Source organism: Rhincodon typus, chromosome 6 (assembly GCF_021869965.1).
Source record: "Rhincodon typus isolate 14 chromosome 6, sRhiTyp1.1, whole genome shotgun sequence".
NCBI classification, from domain to species: Eukaryota; Metazoa; Chordata; class Chondrichthyes; order Orectolobiformes; family Rhincodontidae; genus Rhincodon; species Rhincodon typus.
In genome coordinates, this window is record NC_063337.1 from 70,081,859 (window position 1) to 70,102,753 (window position 20,895).

Consider the following 20,895-nt stretch of genomic DNA (forward strand, 5'->3'; position numbering starts at 1 on the left):
GGGGAGGGGAAGGGGGTTTTGAAATAAATAGGGAGAGAGTGGGAGGCGGATAGAAGAGGGATAGAGGAGAGGATAGGTGGAGAGGAAACAAACAGGTCGAAGAGGCGGGGATGGGGCCAGGAAAGGTGAGTGTAGGTAGGGAGTTAGGAAGGGGATAGGTCAGTCCAGGGAGGACGGACAGGTCAAGGGGGTGGGATGAGGTTGGTCGGTAGGAGATGGAGGTGCGGCTTGAGGTGGGAGGAGGGGATAGGTGGGAGGAAGAACAGGTTAGGGAGGCAGGGACGAGTTGGACTGGTTTTGGGATGCGGTGGGGGGAGGGGAGATTTTGAAACTTGTGAAATCCACATTGATACCATTGGGCTGCAGGGTTCCCAAGCGGAATATGAGTTGCTGTTCCTGCAACCTTCGGGTGGCATCGTTGTGGCACTGCAGGATGCCCAGGATGGACATGTCGTCTGAGGAATGGGAGGGGGAGTTGAAATGGTTCGCGACTGGGAGGTGCAGTTGTTTATTGCGAACCGAATCTAGTGAAATTTTTCACCCTTTCCCAATAACCATTAGACTTAACTAACCATCCACTGCTCTCTTGAATACCTCAATTGAACCTGCCTCCACCACACTTTAGAGCTGAACCTCTTACTGTATGGAGATGTTTTTCCTCAAGCCATATTTACTTCTTTTGCAAATCACTTTGCATTTGTGCCCTCTCATTCTTGATCCTTGGACAGGGAATAGTTTCTCCCTTTCCTTTCTGTCCAGCATTTTTATGGTTTTGAACTAAATCTCTTCTTAGCCTTTTCCTGTCCAAGAAAAAGAGTCACAATTACCCCAATCTACCTTTGAAACTGAAATTTCTCATCCCTGTGCCAATTTCATGTCAAACAATGTTTCTTTTCTTCTTCTTTGTTAGTATAACAGCATTGGGCACAAACAATGTGAAAATTTACGTAGCCACTGGTGTTGATCTACAGAAATCCTGAATGTAAACAATAGCAGTCAGAATATTTCCAGCCAGATTTTTACGGACCGTTTCTGTGGGCATGTTGGGTGTCCACAGGAGGTACACGGGCTAAGGAGATTGGCTAGTCAATCAGCCTGTAACACTTACTAGATGCAAGATCTGTCTTTTTGAACCAGGCAAGGTTTATTTAACCTGCTTGTCATTGGCTGTAGCAGGTTAAAAAAGTCATTGAAAACATGAGGAATTCCCTTACAAGTGCCAATTAAAGAAAAACTATCTGTCTTCCACCAAAGAGCAGAAGGCAGGTGGAAGTTCTTTGTTGCATATTTGAAGGCATTTTGGATTTTAACAGGAGTACTGCTCGATCCTGCTAAAGAGAACAGAGCAGATTGTTGCCCTGTCAGGATGAAGCCTGTTTCAGCAATGGGAAACATGGTAACAGTCCCTAAAGCTGCAGCATAATATGGAAGTAAAGCTGAGCTGCAGAGAGGGGAAGCAGTGTGTGATCAGCTGTGAGCTCCAAACTGTAGGTCCTGTCCACCTCGTGCTTTTATGAAGCACATCCTGTAACTCTGCTTCAGCCAGTCACAAGATTGGAGCTGCTTGTGTTGCATCAAGTAGGTAGGAACTGGGCCAACTCCTGCTAACATGTCTGCAACTGCACAGAAGGCTGAGGATCAAGATCATGTCACTATAAATATTTCTGTCATTAGATTCTTCTATGTGGAAACAGCAGAGTTCCTTATCCTGCATTATGTTTGGGCTGGGTGGAGAGGGGCTGGTGAAGGTGGTGCAGGACGTGAAAATTCGAACTGTGACCAGAACCATAATAGAGAGAGAGGAATATATCATTGACCAAAGAAAGACAAGGGTGTGAGAATACAACTTAGCCAGGTACGATCTCCAATGGTTTGTGGTGAATTTATCTAAAAATGGTTTTCCCACATATTATCATGGAGTTGTTACATTAATCCATTGGTTACCACTCCATCAGTATTTGGTCACTCTGTATTTGACAATGACCAGAAGATCACCTCAGTCGTTCCTGCTATCCTCACAGGAGTTAAGATGCCTTCATACAGTGGAGGGCCACCATATTCATACCACTGAAAATACCAAGGCTGATTGCTGGGGAGTAAGGGATATTGTTTTGCATCGGACAAATGACTTTCATCTGTTATCCCTCGCATGATGATGGAGTAACTATCATGAGGGCATGCAGCAATGAGGAGTATGGTGGAGCAAACTATCATCATCTGTAACCTACAGGTCAGCTGTTCAATGGCTCAGTTGTTAGCTTGGGGTGGCACAGCAGCTCAGTGGCTAGTACTGCTACCTCACAGCACCAGGAACCTGGGTTCTACTCCACCCTTGGGCGACTGTGTGGAGTTTGCATATTCTCCCATGTCTACATGTGTTTCCTCTGGGTGCTCCAGTTTCCTCCCACAGTCCAAAGATGCGCAGATTAGGTGGATTAGCTGTGCTAAGTTGTCCTATAGTGTCCAAATATGTGAAGGTTAGATGGATTAGCCTTAGGGAATGCAAGGTTACAGTGATAGAGGGCGAGTCTGGGTGGGATGCTCTTTGGAGGGGCAGTGTGGACTTGATGGGCTGAATGGTCTGCTTCCACACTGTAGGGATTCTTTGATTCCATGATCACTTGAAGATGGAATATTCTTCAAATGAATATGTGTCCAAGATGGCCATGGCCTGCTAGAGCCTCCACGACCCAGTTTCATCCTGATGTAACTCTTGCCATGAGAAATTCAGCAATTACATCAGGAGAAGGTGGAGGAAGAGGAGGTGAAGAAAGAAAAGGGAATGGATGCATCACTAAACCACCAGCTCACCCTTTACCACGTTTAAACTAGAAATAGGATTCAACTCTTTTAGCCTGCTCTACCATTCAATGTAATGGCTGAGCCTCCATCTCAACAACATTCCACTTTTCTCACTTTCTCCCATACCCTTTGATGCATTTAAAGTATATTTTAAAAAAAGCCATCCCTCTCATGAATATGTTCAGTGACTTGACTTTCACAGCCTTCTGTGGTACAGAATTCCACAGTTTCAATACCCTTTGAGTGAAGAAATTTTCCTCATGTCAATTCCAAATGTTAGTCGTTTGGTGATACCTACCTAATGGACTAACTTTAGAAGAAGATGGCTCAGGAACTTCGTAATGAAAGCAGAGTAGTGTATAAACCTAGAGAATCAAGCAATGAGCTGCTTTTGAAAGGTAAGCATTCTGACTTGCATGTCAGGAATTGGTGAAATCTAGTTCTTGGGAAGTAGAGCAAGAAGCTGCATAGAATTGCGTCAGGTTTAGCTAATAAAGATTTCAAATGTGTAAAAATAAGGTAGTTACTGCTTCTTGAGAGAAAGATTGGTATTTCTTTTCTTAACAATGAAGATCTGATTGTTTAATTTCTGCTGTATTTCTGCAACTTTCTGCACATTGTTCAGAATGTTCAAGTGTTAGGAAAATTCAGCCAATATGTATCCAGTGACAAAATAAGTTGAAAAGCAATCTTATTTCGGAGGGATAACGAGGTGACCCCGAAACGTCAGCTTTCCTGCTCCTCTGATGCTGCTTGGCCTGCTGTGTTCATCCAGCTCTACACATTGTTATCTCAGATTCTCCAGCATCTGCAGTTCCTACTATCTCTGAAACTTATTTCGGAGGGGTAGGCTGAGGCAAATATACTTCATGTTAACCAGATTATAGGACTCTATTTAAAAGGCACAGTAAAATTAAAAATAATTAGTGCTCAAGCATTGACATGAAGCCTAAGACTGTGTTCTCTGATTCCAGAATGCCCAACCAGGGAAAACGCCCTCCTTACGTCTCGTCTACCAAACAATGTTTGAATTTTGTAGATTTCAATCAGATCTTCTCTTATTCTTCTAAAGTCGAATGAATATAGGCTCAGTTGGTCGGCCCTGCAATCCCCAGTATCCGTTCAGTGAACATGCACTGTACTCTCTGTATGGCAAGTACACCCTTTCTTAAGTAGGGAGATCAAAACTACACACAGTACTCACCAAGTTCCTGTATAACTGCAGTAAGACATGCCTACTTCTGAGCTCCAATTCTCTTGGAATGAAGGCCAATATACCATTTGCCTTCCTAACTACTTCGTGCACTGGTTGCTTTCAGGCCAACTCACACAATGGTTCAACCCTTCAGGAATTCACATTGAAGCTTAGGAATATTATGGTTTGCCTCTTGCATCTACACATGATACATCTCTTAGCTTAGATTCTTAATGTTCGTTTGCTTTGTGCTAACTTGAAGCCTACCACCCTTTGTAGCTTGCATTACCTTTCATTGCACAGGATTTTCAGTGCTAACACAAGTTGTCAGCCTTCATGGTTTGCATTGTATTTTTAGTGTGAATGAGAGGCAGGAACACTGAAAAATCAAGAAGGTGGACATGTTGCTGTATAACTGCAGGCTACATCAATGTCAGACCTGCAACATGAGCCAGTAGCTTATACAGCAGACACACTGTATGTGCTTCACCCAAATGGGCATGTCGGAAAAATTAGCCTTTAGTGTAGCCATTTTGGCCTACAGGCAGTCAGGGTAATGCCACATTCTGTCAAAAGGCTCAGCTAATTCCAGTCCAGAGGGTGAGTGATGGTCAGTCAGGTATTTGGTCCCACCAGAGTGCAGACATCAAGTCCTTGGAATCCAGGAATTGGGCCATTGTCAGACCTGCAGCTGAAGTTCCACCAATCAAAGGATTACAGGAATGTGGTTCGAGGTGCTGTGGAGACATTCGTCTGTAGATTTGGTCAAGTTTTCTTGCATTGAGACAAGATGACGGAGTGAGTATGATGAATTGTATGGAAGAGGAGTTAGTGGTGTTGCAGGGACAAGAGAGGGGTGTGAGGTGTCCCTCATGAGTGAGTAGGAAGTATAGATCTGTTGCATTGAAAATCTCTAAAAAGATATTTGATAGTAGACTGCTACAGGGAAGAAAAACAATATGAAGGATGTTCGTCTTTTGTGGAACAAATTTCAACTTAGTGATGAGTACTTTAATTATGAATAACATCAAGATCATCCATAAATTGAAATTTGTCCCATAAAAGACAAACATCCTTCATATTAGATAACAAGGTGTAGAGCTGGATGAACACAGCAGGCCAAGCAGCATCAGAGGAGCAGGAAGGCTGACGTTTCTGGCCTAGACTCTTCTTCAGAAGACCCTTCTTTTCTGAAGAAGGGTCTAGGCCCGAAACGTCAGCCTTCCTGCTCCTCTGATGCTGCTTGGCCTGCTGTGTTCATCCAGCTCTACACCTTGTTATCTCAGATTCTCCAGCATCTGCAGCTTCTACTGTCTCTGAAACGTCCTTCATATTATTTCTGATCCCTGTAGCAACCTCCATCAAATGTGTTTAAAGGCATCAGATTCTCAGGCTGCAGACCAGAACATCCCTTGCAGATTGCGCAGCATAGCTCACAAGATAAAATCATATTAAGTGCTTTGATGATTCATTATTGTTGTCATCACAAAAATAAGCAAGGCCTGTAAATCCTTTCTTCCTAAACCAATGCAGATGTCTATCCTTTTTCTTGGATGAAATTTGTGTATGATGAACTAAAGTGTGAGTTTTTTTTTGATGTGACAACCTGACCTCTTGCTGTGAAATGCTGAACATTGTACAGACAGGAAAACATCAGCACAAATTCCAGAATCTAATTACACACATACATCTGTAAGCAGCAGGAACATGATGCTCATGATAATGCCTCACAAAGTGTTCAAATTTAGAGGATTTTTTCATATTTGCATCCAGAGAAAGAACTATCATGGAGTGAATTGCTTCAACATCTGCTGTAAAATAACAGATTAATTCATTATCTTTTCACATCAAAGCAGAATTTATGGAAAGTAGAGCAAATTGGAATCGTAATGAATGAGTTGAACCCCGTTAGATGAATGCTTAATTTGTTTTATTGAGGCTGAGTCAGAATCATGATCAAGAAATATGTCATCCCCATAACAACTGCTAAAATAAAACTCCAAGTTTGATAGTCCCTTACTTAGTAAGACAGGGTGCCACACAGGAGGCTGCTGCATAAGGTAAGAGCCTATGATGTTAGGGACAAGCTACTGGCATGGATAGAGGATTGGCTGACTGGTAGAAAGCAAAGAATGGGGATAAAGGGCTTTTTTCAGGATGGCAGTTGGTGACTAGTGCAACTCTGTAGGGGCCGGTGGATGAAGAAACTGAGGGAATTATTGTTAAGTTTGCAGATGACACAAGTATAGGTGGAGAGGCAGGTAGTGTTGAGGAACCAAGAAGGCTGCAAGAGGAATTGGACTGTCTAGGAGAGTGAACAAAGAAGTGGCTGATGGAATGTAATGTGGGACAATGTGAAGTTATGCACTTCAGTAGGTAGAATAGCGGCATAGACCACTCTGTAAATAGGAAACAGCTTCAGAAATCTGGAGAACAAAGGAATTGAGAAGTCCTAGTTCAAGATTCTATTAAGCTTAACATGTAATTGGGAAGGCAAATGCAATGTTAGCATTCATTTTGAATACAAGAGCAAGGATACACTTCTGAGGCTGTAGAAGGCTCTTCCAGACCGTGTTTGGAATATGGTGAGCAGCTTTGGGCCCTATATCTAAGGAAAGATTGGCCAGCATTGGAGGAGGTCCAAAGGATGTTTACAAGAATGATCCTGGGAATGAAGGACTTCCATATGAGGAGTGGTTGAGGACCTGAGTCTGCACTTGATGGAGTTTAGAAGGATGAGGGGATCTCATTGAAACTTAAGAATACTGAGAGGGCTGGATAGAATGGATGTAGAGAAGATGTTTACTCTAGTAGGAGAGACTTATACCCAAGAGAACAGTTTCAGAGTGAAGGGACAATCCTTTAGAATTGAAATAAGGAGAAATTTCTTCATCCAGAGAGCGGTTAATCTGTGGAACTCATTGTCACAAACAACTGTGGAAGGCATGTCATTGAGTGTATTTAAGACAGAGAGAGATAGGTTCTTGATTAGTAAGGGCATTATGGGTTATGGGGGGAAGGCAGGATATTGGATTAAGAAACATACCATCCATGATCAAGTGGTGAAGCAGACTTAATGGACTGCGTGACCTAATTCTGTTCCTGTATCTTATGATCTTATGGTCTTAATTTATTCAACAATTAAGATACCATCAGTGATTGACCTCTGACAATCTGTGCGATCAGTGGTGGAGGTGCCTATTTCTCGTTGAGAAATATTTTAAAACACCACTTTTGTAATATCTCTGCCATTTATCTGCCTATGACCAATCAGATAGCGTCAGCACCAAGAATGCACAACTCTGAGCTGAAGGTAAGGATTACAAAAACCTATTTGTTTCCCCAAAGCAAATTTATCTTTCCCCAGCCAATGAATTTAATTTATTGCCCTGTTCTTTAAATAAATCTGTGTTAAGCATGCCTCTGTATTTTTTTTTTGCATAATTTATCATGAAGAAGAATCTTAACAAGCAGAATTCCTGAACTGCAATCTCTGTCAAACACAGGCAATTTTGTGGACAATGACAAAATACTGTGGGTACTGTAAATCTGAAACAAACTCACAGGATACTGGAGAAACTCAGCAGATCATGGCAGCATCTGCACTGAGAGAAGCAATGTCTTTGTTTCATTAAATGAGTCCAGTCTGACTCTTCTTCAGAAGTGAATGGTGTTGAAAATATTTTTACACTTTTGACAGGAGCAGAGACCTGGCAGAAAAGACAAAGGGGTGGAAAAGAAGATAACAAGAGATATAAAAATGGATGTGAGTTAAGATATGAAATGGAAGGTCCATATAATTTCTACCAGACACAAGATAGGTCCTACCGGGGTAGGAGGGAGAGAACGTAAAGAAAATGACATCATGCGGTCAGGTTCTGAAGCTATGGAATTCAGTGTTGAAACTCCAACATCATAATGTGTCTCTGTAGAAAATAGATGTTGCTCCTCAAACTTGTGTTGTGCTTCATTGGAACATTGCAGCAGGCCCAGGACAGAAATGTAAGCATGGTTTTGTAAACAAGTTTGTGATATTTCAGCTTTAAGTATTTGAATGTCAATAAAATTAAAGCCAGATGGGAAGTAATTGTCCTCTAATATTGTCACAGGTCTAGCTAAACATGTCCTGGCTGCCAGCCAACACTATGAATTGGGATGGCAAATATTTCTGCCTGCAACACCTGTCTGCTGTTTTCACATTATTTTTTATTAACCTCATTTCAATGCTTGTATTAGTGCTTATATATAAGACAGCTGGCTGTACTGCTATCTCTTGCTTTCGTCTAATTATTTTCCTGAGTACATAAATAAGCTATTGAAAAATAAAACACATTCCTTGTGAATTTGTAAACTTGGTCTTTGGATCTAATGAATGTGTGGCAGAATGCTGAGCAACTGTTACAAACCTTCTGTATTCTATGCAAGTCCTAATTTTTATAAATGAAAATCAGTGCCTTCACATGTCAGTACCAGAGTGTAAATCTTATGGAAAGAATAATCAACCAATGCTTCAAACTAGTAAGTTTAAATTGGCTATATTAGCATCAGTGCAACCATTTCAACTGCCCGAAATATGTTATGGTGTTTTTTTAAAAATATAATGTGAGTCTCCAGCTTTATATTGTCATGCTCTTATACTTCATTGGAAAGTCAATTGTTTAAGCATCTTAATAAATGCTTTGCTGTGGTTAAGCAATAGACCTTATAGTTGATACGAGAGTATATGTTTGGAGTAAAGGCAGAGATTACATCAAATAGAATCTCCTAAACTGAACCAGTGGATCACACATATTTGGTGCAGTTGAAGTCAGATGTGGAAGTAAGAGTTACTTTCACTCAGGGATGGCTTGTGTTTCATCCCAGGATCATGTGGTTCTTGGCTCATTACACATTGATAGTTTTCCATTGATTGTTTCTCATCATCAGCAGTACGTGTGTACCTCATGTTATTCTCATTATCTAGGGAAGGATAGAGTTCCCATGAGTTGATTGTAACCAAGACTTGTGAGACTCATTGAAGGGACATTCCATCGTCAGATGAGGTCAAAATGAAAAAGTTGGATCTGCATTTGCCACACAGGAGAAGACTGAAAGGCTATCAATGTGAGACATAAATAAATTTTACATGGCTCTATACTTTTAAGGTGGGAAAGATCTATTCCTCGTTTGGGGGTTTCCATAGCCAGGGGAAAGTCACCCTCGATAGTAAGTAGCTAATACCAACTGACATTTTAAGGATTTCATCCTCTCAGGATGATTGTCCCAGTCGAATACTGAAAGCTGCTCAAGAAATGCATTGTTTGCTCTACGAATGAGAGAAAAAAATACAGGACTACAGGGTAAAGGAATAAGGCCATTAGCCACGATGTAGGAGAATTATTGAGTGTGTTCCAGGTTCTATTTTACTTCCCTTACTTCACTTTCAGATCTCCATATGTCTTCCTTGCAGTTTTCTAAACTAGGCAGTCTGTGCAGTTAGAGCAGGGTGATATGACAGCAATGAAAGGGCAGCACGGTGGCTCAGTGTTTAGCACTGCTGCGTCACAGTACCAGGGACTGGGTTCAATTCCAGCTTCGGGCAACTGTTTGTGTGGAGTTTGCACATTCTCCCTGTGCCTGCCCAGGTAGGGGAGTGAATGAGTCTGGATGAGATGCACTTCAGCGAGAGGGTATCGACTTGTTGGACCAAACGGCCTGTTTCCACACTGTAGGGATTCTATGGGAATATATGCCTTTCAAGGTTACACCCATGTGGCTTTTTTGAACATAATGATGTTTCTTCCAGAAACCCAAGACAGCAGTAGTTCACAATGTTGTGTTTTAAGAGGCCACAGGATATTCTTCAGGAGGAGGGTAAATAGCCAGTGGTCATGGTGCACTTTTTAACCTTAGTTTTAAAGAGCAATAAAGTCCTGAAAACAGATATACGGAAGTTAGAAGCTGGGCCTCCAAAACTGTAATCTCAAGATAATGCCTAGTGCCATGGGCTAGAGAAGATTGAGGGGCTGGACAAATGCCTGATGAATTAGTGCAGGAGAGCGGACATAAGATTTTCAAAACATTAGGACTGGTTTTGCGGCAGGTGGAATCTGTCCAAGACAAAAAGGTTTTCACATTAACAGGAATGGGACTAACATCCTTGCAGGTAGATTTGCTAATGGTGTTATGGACGGTATAAACTAGATTAGAAAAGAAATGGAAACCTAAGAGGGAGCTTAAATTTTAGGGAAGCAGAGTTGGTAACAGGAAGTCAAAAACAAATGAGCAAACTAAGAAGAAAATAAAACAAAGGCAAGAATCAAACAGGATCAGAATGCAAAAAGAAAGTTATAAATGCAAACTTAGAACCATAGAGCCCTTACAGTGCGGATAAAGGCTATTCAGCTCATTGAGTCTGCACTGACCCTTCAAAGAGCATCCTACCCAAACTATAATAGTAACATTGGGCATGGTATGCATTGCCATAAGTACAACATGTAATATCTGTAATGCAGTAATAATGCATGATTTCAGCTTACGTACAAACTGGGAAAACTTAATTGGTGCTTATGCTGTGGAAGATGGATTCCTGGAATATGTGTAAGGTGTGTTTCTAGAGCAGCACTTTAAAGAACCAACTAGAGATCAGGCTATCTTAGATTTAGTATGATATAAAGTGGAGGGCTAATTCCTATAAAAGAACCATTAAGAAATGGTAACCATAACATAAGAGTTTAATGTTAGTTATGAAAGTGATATAGTTTATTCTGAAATTATGAAGGTATGAGGACAAGTTAAATATTGTGGATTAGAAAAGTGCACTAAAAGAATTGATGGTAGACAGACAATGTCTAGCTTTCAAAGAGGCATTATATGATCTATACCAAATATATATCTGTATATATAGGTCACAAAAAACAACAGGAAGAGAAAATTAACTATGGCTAACAAAATAAGCTAAAGATTACAGTAAATCAAAAGAGTGGTTTATAAGGACATCAGAAAAGGATCTAAACCTGGTGGTTGAGAGAAATTTAGAATCGAACAAAGAACAAGAAGTGAGCTTATTGAATCTTGCAAAATTCTTACAATAAATATGGGTAAGATGGTTCCCCGAGCCAGAAGGTGAGAAACGAAGAACATAATCCCAGAATAAGAGACAGACAAATTCAGGGAAATGAGGAGGAATTTCTTCATACCAAAGATTCCTAGACAGCACCTTCCAAATCCACATGATCACTTCTATCTAGAAGGACAAGGACAGCAGATACACAGGAATGCCAACACTTTCAGGTTTGCCTCCAAGCCATTCACCATCCTGACTTGGATATATATTGCCATTCCTTCACTGTCGCTCGGACAAAATCCTGTAATTCCCTCCCTAATGGCATTGTGTGTCAACCCACAGCAGGTGGCCTGCTGCGGTTCAAGAAGGCAGCTCTTCACCATCTTCTTAAGGGCAACTAGAGACATGTAATAAATGCAGGCCAGACAGCGATGCCTACATCCCACAAAAATGAATAAATAAAAAATATATGTTACAAGTCCAGAATACTGGGCATTAATCCACATGATTTTCTGTATCCAGTTCCTAACCAACTAGGCATTGAGATAGTGAAAATGTTGCACTGGGTGGGGTAAATTCAGACATGGGGAAGGAAACTGTGGCAGAAGGGGCATTTGATTGCTTCAGGACCCAAAAATGAAGGCACCCTCGCTTTCACTGGCCACCAAACCCACACTTTAAAGCAGGTTGTGCTACATATTGGATGCTGGCCTCTCGGACCACCTCCCTGATCACCACTGAGCAGTGGCAGAATGAAGCATTTAAATGGAGAGTAAATGCCCTCTGGAATGCTTCAATTGGGCCACAAGTAACAGACTGTGCTAAACCATGTTCCATGTTGTCAAGACATGGCAGTGTGAGTTGGTATGCAGCAGGTACACTGCTGATGGCATGCTGCCCAACTATAAAGGTTCCTTCAGGAATCCACCCATTGATTTTCCAGCCAGCAGATGGATTGTAAAACGTATTTTCTGTAAAGCAATCAAGTTACAAAACAACACAAAAATATACCCAGAAAGTATAGACCAAAATGTGCTACATTGTCTCTATGTGTTTCCCATGTCTGGAGCACAGGCCAGCAGCTATTGAAATGAATCTACGCAAAGTAATATTTTATTGTAAATTAACTTTACAGTACAGCTGAACTAACTTTGAGCAGAATATAATGATTAGTTTGGGCATGCATTATAAAAAAAGTCTCAATTCTCACAAGGAATGTAATTTGTCTTGATACTTAAAAACCTTTGATTTTAAATGGATTACTATAATGTAACACATCATATATTCTGAAATATTCCTCTTGAGGAATAAAATTGCAGCACAAGATTAAGAAATTCTTTCACCCCTTTCTGCCCTTGTTGTGTGAAAACCAGCATAAATTATTTCATTCAATCTTTATGATTCTCAAGGATATTTTAAAAACCCTAGTACGGTTAGAGAAAAAGTGGTTCTGGGGAATATGTGACTGAAGTAGATTCATATTTACAACTTTATGTGCATACATACATTATATACTACATTGTACATTAAAAGTAAAAATGTGCATTTTCTTCACAATATGAGTGCAACAACTTTATCTTGTGTACATTTTGTCTATAACACATATAATAGTAGGGATCACTAAAAATCATGCTTTTCTATTAATAAAGCTAATTCAAATGCACCAGGCTATCAAGTTAAATTATAGAAGAGGATGTATAATTAAATTAACTTGAATATGCAGATCCCCCTCAAGCCAACAAACATCAAGAAATATAGACTGTTGGAAATTTGTGGCAGCGAACATGGCAAGCATAACTTATGCGCACCACTAGAGGCATCTCAGGCAACTATCTCACCCAGGACGGCAAGCCATTGAGGCAAGAACTTCAATAATTTCACAATGATCGGTAAGGCGACAACAGACAATCCAATTTGCCTTGATGGATAACGAAACAGTAAGAACAGCTTGCATCTTTACAGCGGCTTTCTTGCAGTAAATGTTAAAAGGCATGACAAAGGAGCAAAAGATTTGAATATACAGCCAGATATGGAGATATTAGGAGTGTTTTTTTTTCAGTTCTGCAGAGTTGGGCTGGGAGGTGGAGAGCTGGCAACATGTTTGGGGAATGGCTTCAGTAGGGGAACCTTACATTGTCCTATTGCCAGGGAATCCTGTCAGCATTTGGAACATTAGTAGCCCATCTGAATTCAGATAATTTTTTGTTGAATTTAATGCAATCAACCATCTCCACCATTATTTTTAGCTTCATAAAGGCTTGCTGCTACATGAAGGGACACTTTAATAAACCCAAGTGGCTTTCCAGTGGGTTCTCAGAATATTCATGGTCTGCTGGCAAATACCCTCAGAAACCTTAAAAGTCTTTGCGGGTGGCTCAGTGTTAAGGCAACTGTCTCTTGTGATGCTGCCTCAGCACTGTCCATGGCAAGTAGTGTCAATTCTGAGACTGCTGAAGTATTGACCCTCCGATTGGACTGGCAGGAGTGAGGGGGCAAGCTGCCATCATCCAATGGATAGCCTGTTACTTAGTCATCACTTGGTTCATGTTGCCGGACTATATGAGGTCAGACCCTGTTTCCAGTCTTGGCAGCAGGATCTGACCATCTCTATCAAAATTCAATTCACAATATCATGTAACAAATGGGTTTTTAAAGACATAGAGGAAGAGAGAGAGAGAGGTCAATAAGTAGAAAGAACTGTCTCAAAGTTAGGGCCTAAAATACTTGGCATTCACTATTGAGGTGACTAAACTTGGGATTCCCACGAAGTCAAAATCGGAAGAACATAGCATTCTTGGAGGGGATTAGGACTGAGAGAGTTATGGAGATGGTGGTTTACAAGGCTTCGGAGGAAGTTCCTCATGAGTGTTAGCATAACAGCAGCAGAGTTTTGGATGGGCTCAAGTTCTCACAAGGTTAGTGATGGAAGATCAGCTATGATTGTATTAGTGCATTCAAGTGTTGCCTGTCTCTGTGAGATAATAGTGTATACATAGACAAAGATACAGCAGAGACACTTAGAGCTCCATAAAACTCAATTAATTTATTAAGTGCTTAAACAAATAACACACGCTTTTAACAACTAGAGATACTAGAGATAACTCTGTCACTGTCTTTCACTACCCTGGGTTCTGTAACTAACCTCAAACATTATTACCCAAGAGAGTTGGCAACTGTCCAAGCTGGAACTCTTATCGACATCTTCACCACACCTCCTGATGTAGGGTACCTCATGCAGTGTTATTCTCCAGAGTTCAACTGAAAAATCAGGAATCTTCTGAGCTGCTATATACATAGGTCTCTCTGCCCAGTGCATGTCTTATTTGGAATTATCAATGCATGTACTAATCCTGAATATTTTGTCTTTATTTGGTAGAGACAGCAGTTGCTGATTTCCTGCAATCCAAGCTCTCAGCAGACCTGAATGACACAATTCCACTCACATAACAGCTCATTGTAAAGTCTCTCACAGTTCCTGTATCTTCAGTCTCATCCAAAACAAGTCTGGTGCTAACAAAAGTACTTGGATGAGGGTTTCAGCAGCAGGCAGTGAATAAACAGAGACAGGCATCTTTCTAAAACAATACTCATTAAAGGATGTGACATTCTCTCGTGAGGCCAGCATTTCTTACCCTTATCTAATGTGCTTCGAGTAGGTATTGGTAAGACATCTTCTTCTGCAGCTACTGTATATGTGGTGCTTTCAAGATTTCCAGATGATTCACAGATAGAGCAAATAGGAGGAAAATGTCCCACTTTGCAAATGGGTCAAGAGTTAAAGAATATAGTTTCAAATCATTAATAAAAGAGCTTGTGGGGAGATTAGGAGGATTTGTTTTCCTGCAGAGGATTATGAGAATTAAGAATGTTTTATTTACATAGTGAAAGCTGATTTCATAAATAATTTTACAAGAGATTAAAACAGATGCCTGAGGATGAGGAAACTACAAGGTTACAGTGACAAGAGCTAGTAAAGGCTTTGATGGGTGAAATATCCTCTTCTGGTCCTGTCAGATTTTATAATCTTGCCCTACCTTCCAATCTTTCTCTGCTCTCTCTCCTTCCTTGTCTCTTTCTATCTGAGCTCCTATATTACTTTTTGTGTGTCTATTTCTTTGTTCACTTTATTCTTAAATAACTCTTTTTCAGTCCCTTTTATCCTTAGTCCTAGTTTTACCTTGTGATGAGAATCAGCTGACAAAATCAAGAAACTCTCATATCACCAAGAGCACGAGTCCACACCATTTCCGATGCAGGCAGTGGCAGAGGTGAATCAGCCCAGCAGCGAAAGATAGTGCCTGAAGATCAATGATTTCGATGTTAGTTCGGTCTGGCATAGAAGGCAGCTCAGAACTTGAATATAAATGGACTTCTCCTTAAGCTATGTATTTTCATATATCTTATTCTTAAACTATCAAATTTATGCTGTATTGTGGTGATGAATGAAAGCTTTTCATTGTGTTTTATTGTATTTCTCATTGTAAAATGCACATGACAGTAAAACTATTAATTCATTCATTCACTGAACCTGTTTCGTCTTTGTTTTACACAGCAGAGGGATGCCTATCAGATTATGTCGGGAAATATCCCCCATGTTCTCTACCCTGTTGCTACAGGGCTATTCAGGGCCTATTTAAAGTGAGAATGTGCATCTTAAAGTAAGACTGTATTCCCCGCTTTCAAGTTTCACAGTCATACTTTTAGAAATGGAGCTTGCTTCAGAAATGGGCTGCTCTCAGGTTTGCAGATGGTTTCCTTGTCGTTCCTGATGGAGGACGTAAGATAACTGTTCTGAAAGAGTTAATGTGTGGGCTATGTTGAGCTCCACCCAGTCTGATCGTTTCAAATAGCCTCTACTTGGGGACTTAGTTGGAGTCTTGCATAGTCTCCAAATGGAGACAGCCGCGTCTTCGCTGCAATTCCTTTGTCCAGTATAGGAAAGAGGTCTGGTGGCAGCATTATACTCTGATTCCAAACTACCAGGGGTTGGTGCCCAGACATCATACAGGAATACCTCATGGTATCGGGCCTATTATATTTCACTATATAAGACGGGTCAGGGCAGAGGTGGAAATACTGCTCTCATGGGATGTTTCCCTCGGGCATTTATCCAGCAGAGCTGGAGATCTGTGTCTCACAGGATCACCTGACAGCTTCAGGGTAGCAGCATCTTCCTGGCCCCATAGGAGAACAAAGATGAGGACTGATCTTCACCCTTCATCTGTCTGAAAAATTCCCAGCATTTCTTTTACCCATTCCTTAATCACAGTCAAAAGCTGGCACACCATTGCATCCGTAAACTTCCATCCACAAGAACACACTGCAATGCCTCTTGTTCCCATTACAAAACCACATTTTATTTTCACACTAACCAAACAACACCATTCCCTAATTAAGTTTTATTTAATTTATTGATGTCATTTGGAGTATTCAGAGACTGACAGACCTGTTTAGGACTGAGTCTTTGCTGGCCTACAGTATTTTCCGGCGAACGGGAGGGAGTTTTTAAACATGTTTAAAAAGTGTTGGGCAACAAAAAATGAGTTGAAAAAATAAATTTAGAGAATGTCAATGATCTAGTTCCTGTTAATACAATCCCAGCTTCTTTGTCAGTTTTGCTATGAATGATCCTTACACTTTAAAGAGTGCAGACTGGTTGCAAGTACTGGGAGGACCAGAACTATTGCTGGTGTGTCAGTCAGAAATTATTGGAACAAAGAATGCCAGATTAGGGTGACACAAACTAATATTAAAATTTAAATATAAGGGAAAACACACCACTCTAATGCCCATTGTGGGGACATAATGGGGACCCTGCCACACCTGTACCTGCCCTGTGGCAGCCTTGTGCTGTATCCAGTCATTTCCAGGAGATTGCAAGAACTGCAGATGCTGGAAGTCAGAGTCAATACAGCGTGGAGTTGGAGGAACATAGCAGGCTAGGCAGCATCAGAGGGGCAGGAAAGTCAGTGTTTCGGTTCGGGACCCTTCATCAGGACTAGGGAGGGGGAAAGGAGTTCAGAAATAAATAGGGAGGGGTGTGGGCTTGGGGAACACAATCAGGCCACACTAAGATTGGGCCTCTTCCAATGTCACAATGAGGTCACACGAAAATTGGAGGAACAACACCTATATTCCACCTTGGGATCTTACAGTCCAATGGCCTCAACATACAATTCACTAGCTTCAAAATCTCCCCTCCCCCGGCCTCATCCCATGTCCAGCTCTCCCCCTCATCCCCACTTCCTTGACCTGACACAACCTGTCCATCTTCCTTCTCACCTATCTGCCCTACACTTACCATTGACCAATCTCCACAACCCCCTGCCTGCATCCACCTATCACCACCACACCTACATTCCACCAGCCCCACCCCTCCCCTCTATTTATTTCTGAGCTTCCTTCCACATCCCCAGTCCTGATGAAGGGTCCCGACCAGAAATGTTGACTTTCCTACCCCTCTGATGCTGCCTGACCTGTTTCTACATCATCTTCTCCAGCATTGATTAGATCTTGTACTGCTTAGACATAGTAATATTGTTGGATGATAACCCATGTTCCCTCATAGCTACTCTGTCACGATTCTGGGAAGATGGCTGGATGTCACAAATTGACAACTACCAGGCTACCTTGTGCAAAATTGCATGACCCTGTCAGAGTCTAGTAACAGAAGTAACCCTATTCATTCACAAGAGCTGTTATCTGGTGCTCTGATGGCCTGAGGGCAGCATGTGTTCCAAAATAAGTTCAAGTACACAAAAAAATCCAGCTACTCATGCAGTGCCTTGGGTTTTCTTATTAACTATTGAGGTCAATGAGAAAGGTGATGTACCCATTCGGTTTGACTTTGAGACAGGCTGAAGAGCAACAAGAACATCTCAAAACAATTAAGATCAATTTACAATAGAAAAACTGAGGTCTCTTGAGGCACAATGGTAAAGTCCCTTCTTTGGACCAGGAGATCTGGGTTCAAGTCCCTCCTGCTCCAGAGGTTTGTGATAAAATCTCTGAACAGGTTGATCAAAAATAACTATAATAGAAAACTCAAATGAAAAAAAAAACAAAATGGGAAGTGCAGGGAATAAATAGATAATAAAAGAAAATGTACCATTTCAGAGATGATATTGAAGCTGGTATAAACAGTTCAGATTCAAGTCATAGGCTTCACAGCAGTTAGAGATACAATGGGAGGTTTTCACTTGATATTAACTTTGCTTACTCAGGTAAAGTGATCTGGAAAGTGCAAAAATGAACTGGGAAGTTAAGCTAAAAGACAGGTCAGCAGCGATGCAGCAGCAGACATTTATAAGGGTATTGAGAATATGAGCATGGTCGATCGGTGGTTATCCCTGCTGCTTCACAGAGCCAGCATTTGATTTTGTGTGTGTGGAGTTTGCGTAATCTCTCCGTGTCTGCGCAGGTTTCCTCAGAGTGCTCTGTTTTCCTCTCACAGTCCAAAAAATTCAGGTTACTTGGATTGGCCATGCTAAATTGCCCATGGTGTCCAGGGATGTACAGGATAAGTGGTTTAGCCATGGGAAATGTAGGAATACAGGGATAGGGTGGCATGCTGTGCTGAGGGTCAGTGTAGACTTGATCGGCCGAATAGCCTGGCTCACAATGCAGGAATTCAATAATTCTATGATTTCATAACTTTCAGAAAGGATATATTCCAGTGAGAATACAGGAACCTTGGGGAAGGATTTACATTCCATGGTTTGCTAAGGAAGTTAAAGATAATGCCAAATTGAAAGAAAAAATGTACAATTCTGCAAAGATTTGCAGCAGATCAGAAGATTGAACAGTTGATGAAAAATAACAGTGAAAAATAATGAAAAGACACTGCGAGGAAGAAATTATAATACAAGAAAAATTAAATAGAAATATACAAACAGAAAGTAAGATTCCTTCAAGTATTTAAAAAATGAATGAGTAGTGTATGTTGTCCCTTTAGAGAGTGCATCTGTGCAATTAACGATGGAAGATAAGGAAAAGGCAGATGAACCGAACATTTTTTTACATCTGCATGCAGATGTCAATGAAAATGCAAGTAACAGTACTGAACTAATTGTATATCAAGAGGAGAAAGGGAAAAAATACTAAGAAAATTACTGGAACTAAAAGCTGAGGGGTCCCCAGGTCCTGATCGACCTCAACCCAGGGTTCTATATGATGTAGTTGCTGTGTAAAGAGATGCATTAATTTTAATTTTCCAAAATTCCCTAGATATTGGAAAGATCCTATCAGATGGGAAAGGAATGAATTTAACTTCTCCATTCAAGAAAAGAGGGAGACAGAAGACAGGTGACAACAAGCCATGGGAAAATGATATAATTTATTATTAAGGATGTTAATGCAAGATACTCTTAAAAAATCGCCACACAATCAGGCAGAGTCAACATGGTTTTGTGAAAAGGAAACCGTGCTTGACTAACTCGTTGAGGAATTAACAAGCAGTATGGGGAAGGGGAATCCGTACATGAGGTGTATTTGGATTTACAAAAGGAATTGAAGATGAGCTAGATCAAAGATTCCCACACAAAATAAAAAGTTATGGCTGGGTTTATAATGTGCCCATTTTTTTTATTCATTCATGGGGTGTGGGCATTGTTGGTTGGCCAGCATTTTTTACCTGTCCCCAGTTACCCTTGAAACGGTGGTGGTGAGTTGCTTTCTTGAACTGCCGTAGTCAGCCTGCTGTGGATTGTGCCACAATATCACTTGGGACAGCATTCCAGGATGTTGACCCAGCAAGAGTGAAGGAACAGCAATAAACTTCCAAGTCAGGATGTTGAGTGCTTGGAGAGTAACATGAAAGTGGTGGTGTTCTCATGTGTCTGTTGACCTTCATCTTCTTATGGAAGTTGTCTTGGGTTTGGAAGGTGCTGTCTGAGGATCTTTGGTGAATTTCTGCAGATGGTGATGGAGGGAGTGAATGTTTGTTGAATTGGTGCCAATCAAGTGGGCTGCTTTGTCCTGGATAGTGTCAAGCTTCTTGAGAGTTGTTCAAGCTGCACCCATCTAGTCAAGTGGGGAGTATTCCGTCATACTCCTGACCTGTTCCTTATTGATGATGGACAAGCTTTGGGAAGTCAGGAGTTGAGTTACTCACCAGAGAACTCCTAGCCTCTGACTGCCTTGGATCACAGCATGTATCCAAATGGCTCTTTTCAGATTTGGGTAAATATAATTAAGAGAAGGCTTGACCACAGCAATTTGCTTAAATATGAATGTTTATTAAGTAATAATAAATGAGTATAGTGGTAATAATAAATGGAAGAGAAAAGGGGGAAAAAAGCAACAAGTTTCATGCCCTTCTAGAAAAAACAATAAGTCACACGCACTCCTGCCCGTCGGGGGCCCCTCGTTCAATGGTTGGCCCGGAGGATTGGGTTTGTTTTTGTCACCATTCGCAATTCCAAGCCGAGGCGAAGTCCCACACTTCGGAACAAAACTCTCTCTTTCTCTTATACAGTGTAACAAACAGCCAGCACAAAGAAAGCAGATAGAGAAAGACAAAACTGCTGGCTGGTATGGAAAACACAGGATGGGAAAACAAGCCACAGGTGTTGTCTTCGACTCATAAAGAAATGTTCACAGGACTCATTCAAGGTCATGCAGCTTGTCAAGTATCATTCTAAACTTTCCTGGCCTATTTTTCCATCCTATACATTCCATCTATTTTCTCATGCAGCTGTCAAATATCATCATTAACTTTAGCCCTTTGCCTCATCCTAAACACTGATCTGCTCTTGTAACGACTATTTGGCAAGTCTTAGTGAGTTTCTGGTCAATCGTAACCACCAGAGGTGCAGTTGTAGTATGGCGCACTGACCTCTACATCGCCGAGGCC